Here is a 10,576-nt window from a genome sequence, read left to right as displayed (position 1 = left end):
GTCCACCCATCTCTCTTTGGTGCTTCACTCCCTAAACAACACCAGCCACCCTTCCTCCTCCTCCCTCTGCTCCCTCTCCGTAATTCTGGTATTTCCCAGTGAAGCCCCCTCCTCCGTCTCCTTCCCTCTTCCTCTCGCTCCCCTCCTTTCTCCCCCTACCCTCCTCAGATGGATTCTTCAGTCAGTCGAGTGGAACTGGTGCGGCTGCTGGAGGGATAGACAGTGAGGCAGAGAGGCTGTGCTGAGCAGACGCTGGGTCAGAGCGCTCAGTTGCTTCAGACAATCACAGGGGAGCGAAAGAGAGACACAGGAAAAGACATAGAAAGAGAGAGAACACCACATAGAAAGATAGATTGAAAGGGGGAGAAAAGGGAGGGAGAGATAGGGGAGGGAAGTAAATATGTGACAGGATGTGGTTTCCCTGAGCTTGCAGAACATCAGTATACAGGCATACTTTGAGCATGACCTAAACACACCAAGTGTACAAGTGTGTTTGAGCTCTATTAGGTGGCGAGGGGGAAGACGAAGTAAACCGCTGGAGCTGCTGCTGCCGCTGAGCCTGTAGAGCCGACAGACACTCTGGTTTGTCTGCAGCCTGCGGGAGGATTGTGTTTCCTTTAAGCCAGCCAGCTCCACAGCAACCTCAGTCGGCTTGTCGGACAGGATCTGAGCTCGTCCTCCATCCTCTCTTTGTGCTGGTCTCCTTCCAAGTAGAATGCGATTCTCTGCTGGAAGCTCTGGTCCAGTTGCTGCCTTTGCGTCCAAGCAGTGAACTTCTCAACTAGATTGTGAAACAGGTATGTTTGCTTTCTGGCTGTGCAAGAGTTTCTCAAAATGTGTATGAATTTGAACTTCCAAACAGACGCGTAGTCACGCCTGATTCTCTGGGCAGCAGCCACTGTAAACTTGGACTGCATGGCGGCAATTGTTTACCACAGTGAGTTGCTTCATTAAACGATGTCGCAAGCCCCAAGTTTGGCTTCTGAACAGTGCGTTCAACAACAAACTCTAAATCCGCTGCTACCACACACACACATCGTGCGTTCGAATGCTCACAAACACTCGCCCGTTCTGGCCATTCATCACGCACATCAATAGGTCTGGTTGTTTTGAAGTCACACGCGTGATGGATGGTACAGAGTGGGTCTGAGAATGCCAAAAATGTCTACCTGGATTCAATCTCAGGCTGAACTCTGACAGCGTTTCAAGATGTGCTTGGCGTACAGTATCACACCACTCCCACTAGTGAAGTGAAAGACAGTTGAGTGTGTGATTTCTGAGCTACTGTACTGTAGGTGTGAAGGGTAAAAGTGTGGGTTTCACCGTGTTTGTTTGGGTTTATTTTCTGTTTTATTTTATTTTTCTCTGCAGCATGCGTGCTAATATATCCCTGTCTGTAATCCATACAAGTGGATGTTTACATGTGCTCTGGTACATGAGTTCATCCAAGCATGCGTGAGTGTACGAGATACGAGAAGGGGAGGTTTAAAGGGAAAAAAACAAGTTGAGGGATGGCAGGAGGTGAAGGAAGGGCGGGGGGATGTCAGGGAGGAGGAAGACGAGGGCATGAGAGAGAGGAAAAGCTGGGGGGAGGAGGAGAAAAGAGTGTGTATGTGTGTGTGTAAGCGAGAGAAAGTGAGTGAGAGAGCTCAATCTGACCGAACGGCTGTTAATTAGTTTCAGCTGGTGAGATGTGGAGCGTCGGGCTGCGTTAACTCTACATTGTTGGTGGGTCAGGAGTTCTCACTGTCTCAGTCTGTCTGTCTCACACACACACACACACACACACACACACACACACACACACACACACTCAACACACACACACTCTCAAACATGAATGAAAAACATACACAGAAAAACACACATACTGAGACGTCAAAACACAAACACTTTTAAATATTCACTGACAAAAGCACACCGTAAATACACACTATACACATGAAGGCACACACATGACGCGCAGTGAACACATGTGCTCACGCTGCACGTACACATGACATGTGGTAGAAAATAGCCGCACACATAGACCCACAGACACACACAGGATACACTTCCACAGAAATCCCACATGGCTGCATTATACACTGGCCACTGTGGAGCTCGGCTGTTGGAAATGTGGAAATGATTGTGGTTGGGCTTCGTTATGCTATAACATCACATGGAAAATGGAGTCATTACTCAGGGCAAAAGGTGAAGAAACCATTACCTCAAGGAGTTAACTCACTCAAATGAGAAAAAAAAACATATTTTCTTACTTATCTCTTGGTCTTTTGTAGCCATGCAGATAGTTTTTGGTTTTATTTGCCCAGTTTTTTTTTTTTTTTAGATATCTTGAGATTACCATCTATGAGATTTCTGCCTCCACTCCCAAAACGATGAGGGGGAGTGACGTTTCATTTGTGGTACTCACACCATTGAAAAATTAGGTGCCATTTTCTAACAAGGCGCACATTATAAAGTGTTTTTACTTTGAAACTAATGGCTTTATGGTCAGTTGATAAATAATTTAGTAACGCTTTATAAATCAGTTATTAGCAGTTAATAGGAACAATGTCTGCGTTGCTGAGTTGTAAAAAAATCTCTGGTTGGCATCTACCCTCTTGCATGATGTTTGCTTTGTCCTTGCTCCAGTGGACTGTTGAACCAGCTTCTGAAAAGGGCTGCGGGGCAGTGGGACCGAACTCCACTTATTAACAACTTGTGAAAGAACAGATTCAGAGTTTTCTTAATATGATACTCCCATGCCCACATGTAATCATTCCTCCTGTCCAACCTGACCATGAAGTGATTCCTTTATATTGTAATGTAAGTGATGGGAGACGTAATCCACAATCCTCGCTTAGAGTAAAAATGCATTCGAAAATTCAGCTGAAGGTAATATGAGGCTTCAGCTGCCTGAGTTAGACAAATCAAGCTGTTATCTGCTAAAGTTACGGTCTTTTTAGTTTGAAAGTCCATCTTTTTGTTCCCCTGACAGTGTTTCCTTGCCGAGCTGCAGCGGAGGGAAAGTAACACAAAGAGGGAATTTTGTACTATAAAGACTGTTTGAAAGATACTCGCTTGATTTGGATGATACAGACTGCTAGTGTTCTAAGTTTCTTCCGCTGCAGTCGTGCTAGGAAGGATGATTACAAAGTGCTATGAAGAGGAGGAATAATTATCATTTATGATTGTAAGTTTTTCAATGTATGTACATTAGGCCAAGTATTGTATTTAGCTAGACTTAAAAAAAAAACCTCTGAAATCACCCTTTAATATTTACAACTCCATACTTGATAGATTGTTGTAAAAACCCCTTACTAATGATTTATTAACATTCAGAGTGGCAAATGACTTACTAACCTTTGGCCATGGCTTATTAGAAAGTGAAAAAGTCACGACTCTTTATTAATGACTTTATTAACATTTGATATGCAGATAGTGATGGTTCTTTAGAAAGTTAGCTCCGTTAACCTTTATTGATGACTTACTAACATTTAGACCGGCAGATTTATGACCCTTTATTAATGACTTATTAGCATTTAACTGAATATATCTCAAACCTTGGCCACATAAAACTAAAAACATCTGCCTGGCTAAGTACCACTGAGGTCAGTGAGGAAACATGTTCAGTGTGATTTGGATAGTAGGCCCTCTGTCATCAGTCCCAGATTACTTTCTTGTCCACGCAGCATTGAAACACACAAATCTGTCTGTTACAACAAACTCTCCAGCAGCAGACACTGTGATTCTATGTTTTTCAGATGTTACTCTTTTACTTTCTGAATCCTTTCGTTCAATCATCAGTTTGTGGATTTTCTGAGCCTGTGTTGATTTTCTCTCACTCCAGTCTTTTAGCAAACATGTATTTTAATCAACTTATGTTTGCTATCTGATCCGCGCACAGTGAATCCCCCTGTGTGGTGTGAAATTTGATTAAGGTAATTGGCAAGCGTTGGGCTGGTGTAAACCAAAATGTGTACTCCCCTCCACTCAGTATGTATAGATAAACACCCACAGACAGAAGCAACAAAAAAACAGACTACTTTATATTCCAAAAATTTAGGGTACATCTAATTGAAAGGTAGTTATTTTTAAACCATATTGATTTTATTCTACTCTTATTTCATTCCGTGCTCGTTTGATATATATATATGGTTTTAATGTTGTGGTTGATCGGTGTACATTTGAAGGATCTACCCTTTCAAAATCAAGGAAAGAACAAAAGTTAGATAATGACAATGTGTTAATCTTTGGTTGACAGAGTTGTCCATATTTCACAGATGCAGGTATTTCTTTTGTAACGGTTTAGTGCATTTTGGATACGAACTCTGGTGTCATGGCGTTGAACCGAAATCAGATTTGGCACCCTTACTGGCATTAATATAAACCTTGGGCAGCAAACATGGCTGAATGACGAGTTGGAAGATAAGGTGTGAGGTTTGCAGTTCTCATGACAGCCTCTGCTGTAAGTCTCACATCTTTCCCCTCAGAAGTGTTTGGTTACAAGATCTCAGGCAAAGATTCTCTTCCCTCACTCCACTGCGAGGTGACAGTGATCATGCTTTTGAAGATACTAAGTTATTCAGGCCTCTGGCGTTGCCCTAGACCTAAAACGGCATATTATGAATCCTCCAGGCGAGACAGAAAACACAAGAGCCAATATTCAGCCAGTTGTTTAGTAGTTTTGCCTCAAACCAAAGAAAAGAAAAACATCCCCCTTGATATTTCTATAAGGCAAATTGACTCCTGTTGTAATGGGGGGTCAAGAAAATTGCAGTGGTATTGATTGGGTAATGTTCAACATGGACATGTCAATAGGGTGTCTGAAAACCTAAGAACTTGGCTTCAGCTGGCTTTAATAAAGAATGACCTGCCTGGAGCAAGTTCACAGAAAAGCAATGAGTCACTCACGGGAAATCTCTTCAAACCCCTCTGCATTTTAGAGAAAAAAAAGCGAGGGGGGCAACCAAAGAATTTTCTATTTTTAACCGAGTATTTTTCTGTCCTTCGTTCCTGAAATGACAAATAATCCCTCTTTACCTGTGTTTCTAAAAAACGACCGACATAGTCTTTGTGCAGGTTGGGTTGGGACAATGTTTTGCTTTTGTGAGAACTGTACAAATCCCGGCCCGGATAGATTATGCATAACAAGTCAAACTCATGACTGTCAAAGACATGCAGAGAGGAGAGGAGGGGAACAGGAGGAAAGGAGCGTTTGCCCCGGCACATGGAGAATGGGGAAGAGGAGGAGAGGAACGATGGAGAGGGGTGGAAGCTTATACTGACCAGAAAAAGAGAAGAAAGAGAGCGAAACAGACAATGAAAGGGAGAGAGGTTGAGAAAGATTGATGCCTATTATTCTCCTGAGAAGGGAATCGTCATTGAGGAGTTGGTTCCCATGGCAATAGCTCCCTCAATGAGTGTGTGTGTGTGTGTGTGTGGGACGGACTGTAACCGGGCCTTGAGACTGTACGGAGATAAGGTTAGCCGAGGTCGTAGTGAGCCGTGGAGCAAACCAGAGCCTTTAAAAGGTGGAGAATCTCAGACAGATACTATTGTTTACTTACCTGTACTCTCTGCCTCACTCATCACCTCTCATCTTCCTTTTTTTTTTCTCTTGCAAACTTGCCATTATGTATCATCTTTGGGCATTCAAAGCAAATATAACAAATTCATTGAGTTGAAAAAGCAATTCCACCTTTGGCACACATGGCCTCCTTGTTGGGAGTGCATAGGGGTTTAAATGAGGAGATACGCATCTCCAATATTTTAGCTTTTTCATTGCAATTTCAGTGTAGAAACGTTTCAGGGTCCACTCATATTGTAATGCATGGGCTCATAACACTTAAAGCTTTGTTTGTTACCTTTTTACAGTAAATTATTGATTAAATTTTTTAATTATTGACTGTCACCAATAGGGAACTGGGTTAGCCTCTGTGCATCTTTCATTCAGCATTTCTTTCATCTGTTTTTCTGTGTACCCGGGGTGTACTGTCCACGTTCTAAGACACAACACATTCTATAGGTGATTTTAACAAAGTTAAACAAGAATTACTTTGTGAGCACAGAAAAAAACTACAGCTCCAATCAAAATTTAACAGTACGGCAGCATGGGTACTTGGTTTTGTCCATATCCATAAAAATAACCAATGCTCTCCTCTAAAGTAATTTTTCCAACTTCTTAGCTGTGATCTATGCTGTCTAAAAACATCTACACTGTTCAGTCATCTCTGTGCTGCTGTTATTACAGACATGTTTGAACTTACCACGACCCCTTCACTTGCCCATTGACTTGCTACATCTGTCGAGCCGTGCCGTTTTACCCGCAATGGCTTAGGGTTAATGGGAACAGAATCCAAAAGTTCTGGTTTCACTTCAACTCTTTATTTCTAGAGGATGCAACAAAACTTAGACCCTTGAACAACTGCCTGTTCAGATTGATAGTGTAATGGACATAACACTAGCATGAAATTCTGGTGCAGCAAAGAAAGATTGCCTGCATTTTTATTTTTTTTATATTTAGTTTTATTAGAAACTGAAAAAAATCATCTTGGTACTGTTCTGCGAGTGTTTCTCAATCCATCATAATATGCCAGCAACAGGCAGTAGACACTCTTATATTGCAAAACCCCATCAAAAGTGCAACAGGCTCCAGTTGTTAACTCTGACAATCTTTCTAGGGCGTTGGTACTGTTATCGCATAGAGCATAGAGGAATACTTCATCGAAAACTTTTAACTCCTTGCGCGCTGAAATGGGGGCTCTAGAGAGTTTGTAGTTTGCTGTGTTGTGGGAGACGTAGCTCAGATTCCTAACAGTTAAAATGGATTCCAAATGCGACCCAGTTTCATGGAGAGAAGAAATACAGTTTTAAAGCATCAGTAGAAACTTTTTAAGCCACTTGTGCAGCATAAACCAAATCCTCTCTGTCTTCTCTGTCCATTTGGATGCTTGTTCTGGTCCGAGAAGTCATTTTTTTTAGCAAGGTATCCCAAAATATTGTTGAACACATAGCTTATGTTTGCTGCAAGCTCGCTAGGTGAGCTTTTTATGCCTGTTGTCATGATGTGTAGGCAGGTACAGAGTAGGTAAAAAGCTAACTGGTAAGGTAGCTGTGAATATAGTCATAAGTAACCTTTCAAGCCTATAGGCACACAGTTTGAATAAAAGGGTCCTGTAAATGGTACAGTACATGTAGCTACACACTGCAGGTCCCTCTTTAAAAAGACTGTCTAATCACTCATCAGCATTAACAGCCTGCCTTGGCATCCATTGTTTCTTTTCTCTGTTTCTCTCTGCATGATTTTAACATGATTTCAAATGCTGAACTAGTGTTAAATCCATCTGCTGAGTTGTTACAAAAGCGATCTTTTAGGCTGTTGGCAATGAGTGACGTATAGCCTATATTTATGCAAGCTAATTTGGTGACAATGGCAACACTTACGCTTGTCAGCAAGAGCGCGGGGACTTTCCCTGATACATCAAATAAAAATGATTTAAACCAGAAGTGGGCTGAGCGTGTGTCCTACTTGCCAGTTCTAGCAGTAACTATCCTCCCATAATATTACATTACAATATGTGTATAAAGAAAGGGTCCTTCTCCTATTTCAATGTGTTCATCATGAGATATACACAATATGATATATGAAGTCCAGTTGTAGTCTTCACTAAGAGTGCTCATATTCAGTTATTTCTGCATGAGCTCATCAGATGATATAAGTAAACAAATAAGGGTCAGGAAAGTACAGCATGACTTGCAGTTAGTCTCCATTGATTGAATTTTTGATTTCCACATGTGGGTCCATGTAGTACTGATGATGCGGAATGACAGCTGGTACAAATGTCCATGTTTACAACTCTTAATTTGGGCAAACAAAAACTGGACAATGTCTCATTTTTTTTCCTCAGTCTGAAACAAATCTAGAACCAAAATACAGATGTGAAAGCATCACGTTTAAGCATAGAGAAAGATCGTCTTCTTGCATACAAGAAACCAGTGACGGCTTTTGGTAGGAAACAGAACGTGAATCAAAGTCTCCTGTGTTTAAGTAACAGACTTTATACCATAGACCGACTGATCCACAGTGACTTCTTCCCTTTTTTTGCTCATGTCATGCTACATCCAACTTTGTTGTTGAACTTGGCACAAATGCCATTTCAAAGAATGCCCAATTCTGGCTTTTTTTTTCAAGAGGAAATGACCACAGGAAGTTGCTTGTCAAAAGCTTAAGAATGGGTCAAATGAACCATTTCAACCAGCAACCACTGCTGTTGTTTTTCCTCTGTGAGGTCGGTCTCGTCGACTCATTCATGTGATGGTCTCTCTAACCACGCTGCCTTTGAGAGCCCTTGACTGTACTCCTCACAATAAACTATGGATGATGCTGGACCAGCAGCACCCACCACCAAATGCAGCCCAGTGCTCAGCTGTACTTGCCTGATTAAAAAGATCAAAAGTCACAAAAAGGCAAAGAGGGTGAGGGAGATAAAGTGTGAGAGAGAGCGAGAGAGGAAGAGCACAGGCTTAAAAGGGAGAAGAACACAAGAACACAGTGTCCTAATTAATGTCTTTCTCCATTAATCCACTCTGAAGCTTCCCATGCTGCTGGGTTTGATCTCAGCAACGTAGCTATCAAAGCTTAGTAACATGCTCTTGTAAAATGGGGAAGATCTCAGTCAGACGGCATTAAGGAAAATCATTCAGTGCTTCATCCGTTGCTGCCAATGCTGTGATGTATGCAAGTGCAGGCGGGGATTTGTACGATCATCTAACACATTGATGCACCATACGTGACTGAAAACTGTATGACTATAAAGTTGTAATTTCTCATTAGAACAACAGCACAATTTAAAGCTCCACTGGTCAGTATTTTTACATGAACAGAGGATTTGAATGGCTACATAATGTGAAGCAAGTCGTTTGTAGTGACAAGCCCACGCAGAATTATCGTCCAAGTCTGCAGGTCTTCAAGGCTTTTTAGTCTCCTTAAATTTTTTGGTGTTATGACTTGAAAGTTTTGCTCAAAACGCTTTGATAAATCAACTGTCCACTACCGGCTGAACACCAAACAACAGAAAGACAAGGTTAGCGGCTAACTTTGGTAGTTAAGGATCCAGATATTTTTCTCAGACCAAATCAGAGCCCTCATGAGTTGATGGAAGCAACAGCAGAGCTAAAAGGAGAGCGAATACTGGACCTAAACTACTTAGGATGCCAGAAAAAATATGCTCTAAATGATTATGATATGGATAATGATATGGTACCCATAATAACTTTCTGAGGTAATAATATGCAAGGGATTGTGTTTTTCAGCTTTTCTGCCCCAGAGGGATTAAAATTTAATGTGCCAGATCCCTGGAGGAGCAACAGGCAATGACCCCGGTGATCTATTTGAGCGCAGAAAACAGAGCAAACCTTGGACTGAAAACCTGTTGTTGAGTGACAGATACAAAACATAGCGGTGAAAGACATGCACCTCCCTGATGTTGTCATTCACATTCAGCACAATACAAAGTGCGGTGGGATGTTTTGGGCACAAGAGCCAAAGCTAAGTGCATACCAGCTACAACAAAGCATCTGAATGTCAATCCCGGCTTACAAGGGGCGAATCTTATCGAATAAAACCTCTTATCGAATAAAACCTCAAAATGCCATTAGCAAGAGACAAAAGATAGAACAAAATGGCAAGAGGATCGTTGCTAATTTAGCAAAAGAGAAATCAATGGCCCTCCTTCCTGTTTTTTCCATAGCTACCCAGCGTCTGTCTACCCTGTCAAGCATCCCTGACTCCCTGCTTGTCAATCTCAGAAAAAACTATGGATGAGCTGAGGCGGGGCGTGTGGGGGCTTCCCAGAGCTCCCGTCTCAGAGGAGAGGTTCGAGGCAAGAAACAGTGACTCAAAAAATCATAAACATCGCACAATTTCTCTGTCAGTACAGCTCTAAAAATACTCTTGTTCACCTTCGCCTCACATCGCCTCCTCTCTGGTCCCAAGGAGCTATGCAAATACAAGCCCCTCCATTTTTTGCTCATCCACTTTGTTTTCCTTCCACACCCCTTCCTCAATCCCCCCCATCCTATTGTTCTGAGTACCTCTTCTACATCTCTTGTAGACTACATGACAGAGCCTCGCCTTCCCTCTTGTTGTTCCTACTCTCTCCAGGGTAGGGAGAGGAATGATAAAAGCTATTTACAAGTTACTGGTGGCAACAACGGAAATCCAAGACTTGGAAATATTCAAGCTTCTTTTTTTACCCTGTTTTCTTTGATGCCAGAGCCATTTGTGATGCTGTGTGGTGAACTGCAGCACAGTGCAATGCAGTCCTGAGTGACAATTTAAGGGGGGACTGAAACGCTTTTAGGGATTCTGACTACGCCAGCTTCTGCAGATTGTGTTTAGCTTTTTTGTTCTTGAAAATGAAAACAAGATATCAGTCCTGCTTGGCACATGCTGAGAGGCAAAGACACTACTCCTCAGCACATCTTCAACACATACAAACCCAAAAGGATTCTGAAGCATTAAATCCACAAACTGAGAGGCTTGCAGCATGCAGGACTCAGTGGGTTCTGGTAATTAATCAGAAGTCCATCA

General features: G+C 42.1%; 1 protein-coding gene across 2 annotated transcripts in view; it reads left to right on the top strand.

Moving 5' to 3' along the window:
• The first annotated feature begins 243 nt into the window (after positions 1-243).
• Positions 244-10,576, top strand: part of LOC120784209 (raftlin-like) — a 97,120-nt gene continuing 86,787 nt past the window's right edge. For both annotated transcript variants that reach the window (XM_040117798.1, XM_040117796.1), the window contains exon 1: positions 244-797. The gene's annotated coding sequence lies outside the window, so the exon portion shown is untranslated. The remainder of the gene's footprint in view (positions 798-10,576) is intronic.

The sequence above is a fragment of the Xiphias gladius genome, chromosome 22, assembly GCF_016859285.1.
Source record: "Xiphias gladius isolate SHS-SW01 ecotype Sanya breed wild chromosome 22, ASM1685928v1, whole genome shotgun sequence".
Taxonomy (NCBI): Eukaryota; Metazoa; Chordata; class Actinopteri; order Istiophoriformes; family Xiphiidae; genus Xiphias; species Xiphias gladius.
This window is presented reverse-complemented; position numbering and strand designations above follow the sequence as displayed.